This window comes from Curcuma longa, chromosome 5, assembly GCF_044706935.1.
Source record: "Curcuma longa cultivar G26 ecotype Majalengka, Jawa Barat chromosome 5, ITB_CL_G26_1.1, whole genome shotgun sequence".
Lineage (NCBI taxonomy): Eukaryota > Viridiplantae > Streptophyta > Magnoliopsida > Zingiberales > Zingiberaceae > Curcuma > Curcuma longa.
Window position 1 is genome coordinate 13,040,131 of NC_133865.1, and position 4,369 is coordinate 13,044,499.

The window sequence follows — 4,369 nt, forward strand, 5'->3', positions numbered from 1 at the left end:
TCTATATCACTGATGTCGTGTATTTTGTTATGGGGAAATTATTATTTACTTACTTTTATTCCCTTTATTTATTTGTCACTTACACCCATCAAAATTAATTATTTATTTATTACCAAACCTCTTATTATCGTCCTAAGTAGTACAGAGAGGTCTGGGTCGTCTCTCTCACGGACTCAATGATCGATTGTTATTCTAGACCTACGGTATAGGGTTTTATTATGTTTTATTCATCTAACTATCTACAACTCTATTTATTCACAATTATATCCTACATTTTACAATAAAAGAATGCTAAATCTAGTCAATTACAAAGTATAGTCCAGCCTATATTACAAGCGTACATAATTCACACAATAAATTCACTATACAATGTGAAGTTCATTTATTCATCATACAATAACATACAAGCTATACTATATTCAAATCATGGATTATACAACAGTATACTTACAACATACATTTGACCACCTACAACATGAATCTTCATAAAACAACTAACATACACATACAACAATATAAAACATACAACCTACAAAATAATTTATTCATACATGAATTAGATTTACAAAAATCTATTTACATATGATTACAACACTACATAACACATATTCTATAATTTATTAACCTAATGATCATGGTCTTATTCTAAGATTACAACAACATAATTACAACTACATACTTCTCCTATTTACATTGTGCACCATTCATCCATACAAGCCTAGAACCGATTTCAAAACTAGAACATTAACAAAATTCCAAACAACCACAAATCCAACATTTAACATGCTCTTTACAACCTACTATTCCCTGATCCAATAATGATACACAATCAATCCAATTTCATAGCTCAACATGCAATGTGAAACAAAACAACTTCTGATAACATGTATAACATTCAACCTTCATTTCCAATTCCACATAACCAAACAAACATTTGAATCTATCAAGCATACATAAACCAATCCAATTCCACACTTAACATGCATCAACAATTCACCATCCAAAAAAAACAATCTTCAAGAACCAAACAAACCAACAAACAAAACAAAGCAAACAAAAATTAGAGTTAGAATCAAGATTAGTGGTTAGAATCAGTGTTAAAATCAGAATTAAGAATTAGGTTAGCAATGAAAATTAGTTAAGATTAGAATGTATTAGAGTTAACAATTAGGGTTAGAACAAATGTTAAAAGAAAATGTTAGGAAGGTATTTACAGTGGAAATCTATTTACAGTGAACAGAAGGGGGGGTTTTGATTCGGCATAAACAAAACAATCACAAAACAGAACCACAACAACAGCAAAAGAAGAATCACAAGACAGTGGAATCATGGAGAGTTTAGGGTTTCTTCCATCTTCCAATTAGCACCGAACCAAGCTTCCAGCAGCCACCGGTTGAATCGCCGACGGGACAGTGGGTCGCACCGGAGCACATCGCTCATGGTGGAGCGTGAACGGAGAAGATGATAGAGACGGGGATGCTCTGTCGTTGCCCTGAATCTCCTGCTACAAATCGCCGCCAGGAAAGTCAGCAACAAAAACACGAACAACCTCACCTTGTCATTCCCCGGGGACGGCGAAAGTCGAAGACGAACGGTAATCTCTTACTACAAATCACCGCCAGGAGACCAGCCGAGCCTCTGCTACAAATCACCGCCAGAGGCCAGCTGCCGTGCTGCTTCTGTGGAGGCGGAGGTGGGTATTACCGACGACCGTCGCCGTAGCAAATCGCTCACCGCAGCGGCCGTCGACAGGGAAGTGAGAAATGCTGCCGGAGATCTTCAATCGGACGTCGCCACGCCTTGCTTGGAGCTGATCGGGAGGAGGAAGGTGACGGCGGAGCGCACGACGGGTTCAGAATCGCGGCGGCGAGGGATGGACGATGAACAGTGCTCGCGATTTTGGGAGCACTGTAGCTTCCCAAAACCGCGAGTGAACCCCTCTGGAATCACTGAACCGGCGGGATTTTAATACCTCTGCGCTGAACCGGCCGAAAATCTGGAATTGAGCCGGCTGGATTCAACTGAGGTGAACCGGCAGCCTTAGGGTTTGAAAGTTTTATTGGGCTGGGCTGAGTGGAGTGGGTCGGATGAGATGGATTTGGATTTGGGCTGAGTGTGGCTTTTGGCTAAATTAGTTTGAAGGATTGATTAATCATAATTTGGATCCAATTGAGCTTGATTTTTAACCTAGTTTGTTGAATCAAATGGAGTTTGATTTGAATTCCACTCGAACCACGATTGATTTTATTCAATTTGAACCTCTCAAATTAATTATTTCCACTCTAATTTCCTGCAAAAATCAAAGGTACCAATTAATCTCCATAAATCTCCATAAATTAGTGTAAATTACAATAAAGACCATAAATTCATCTAAAATAAAGAAATATCCCAAAATCCCTATTTATGATATAAAATGTAGTCCAAATCGGTCCAATCTAATCCTAATCTATCCGCAGAAAATGCTACTTATCAATCACCTCACTATCGATTCAACCAATCGATTGATATAGATGTGAACCTTCTACTCAATGACGCTATTATACTTAGTTATTTGACATCAATACAAGTAAGTATAATAACCATAAAGAAATGTCTTTATTAATATATATTAATATATAGAAATATGATACAATGAATCCATACAATAATCATCACATAATTGGCTTAGTTAAACAAATAGTATGTCTTTCGATATGATATTTGCACTCAAATTATTCTTTCATTTCTCTTTGAATTGTTCTGGGTCACATCGATGACACAAAATGTCTTTCAATTGAGAAACTATAAAAGAAGATGTGCATGCAGACTGTTCTCAAGCCAAGACTACACTGATGTCACTCTAAATATTTTATAATCGTGAACTCAATATCTCTCATTGCAATTATTATCCATATGCAATTTTCTCTCCCATAAATTGCTTAACTCTGGTCTTCCTAGTTAGTGTCCTTTATCTTGTATGTGAAATGCCTATTCATAGCACACTTAGCAAGTGCATTTTAAAAATATTTTTACATTGCATAAACTTACAACAAGAATTGTTGTATATTTATGTCAATACTATTGAAATTCAATTGAATTAACATTATAAAGTTAATAAAATACTTTACCTGACCAACACAAAATTCAATACCGTCATCTGGTTCTTGCCTTAGCAATGTAGCAAGTCTTGAGTTCATTATATAGACATCTTCATCTAATGGAAATTGCTCTTCTAGGTCGCTATATTTATTAGTGTCAACTGGCTCATATAATGAATAGTGCATATTATTTGCTAAGAATTCATGCATCCTCGAATATATCCCTTTCAATTTCCACTTCAATTCTATTGTCGTTAAATTCTTGTTGACTCCATGTATCCTCAAAAAAGTCTTTCAATCTTATACTCATATGTCTTGGATCATTCTCAATAGTAAGAGCTTGTTTATTCAAATCAAATTTGGAATTAGTAGTCTCTCTAGTATTCACTACAACACTACGTAAAGTTGAAATGGACATATTGGTAGTACTCATATTTATATTTGGAGTAATCAATACGTGTTGGTCCTCTAATTATGAATCAATAGATTTTATCATAATAATTGAGAGCATATCGTTAGAAATTGAATCTTCCTTGCATTGATATAATTAAAAAAACAACAACAAGTTGCATTATTTTTTAGAAAAATAAGATATTTTATATTAAAATTTTAGAAAAATGAGATATTTTATATCCAAAAAGATTTAACCATATTGCAAATAAAAAATTCTATTAAGAATGTGAATATTTCAAAAACTCACTAATAGAGTGGAGAAAGTTGACAGATTATAAAATGCGTAACTTCCTAAAATTGTACTATCACATTTTATGGTTTAGGCTTTTAGAAACAAGCAAGTTAAATTAACATATAAGTTTTTGATTTAATGTGGTAACACCGGTTAGATAAAACTTTGAGAACATAAAAAAATTAAAGTAGGGAGATAGGAAATTCCAAATGCATAATGAGTAAAAAAATTGATAATATTAATCTAAAAATAAAAAATATAGAAAATATAGAAAATATATACATCAGTAACTGAGAGCATGAACAAGAGTTTTTAGATGCTAAATTTTTTTATAATACTTGGGATTTTGGATATTCTAGAATCGTATTTTACAACCCCCCCCCCCCCCAAACGTTTGAATTTTCAATGCACAACATGTTGCTTCTGTTTTCGAGAGCTTCCACAACAAGAAACTCATGGAATAGCGATGGAATTAGCGACGGTATTTATTTTCATCGCTATAATTAGCGACGGAAATATTTGTTTCCGTCGCTAACGGATAATATAGCGATGAAATATTATTTCCGTCGCTAATTATAGCGACGGAATTTATTTCCGTCGCTATGAC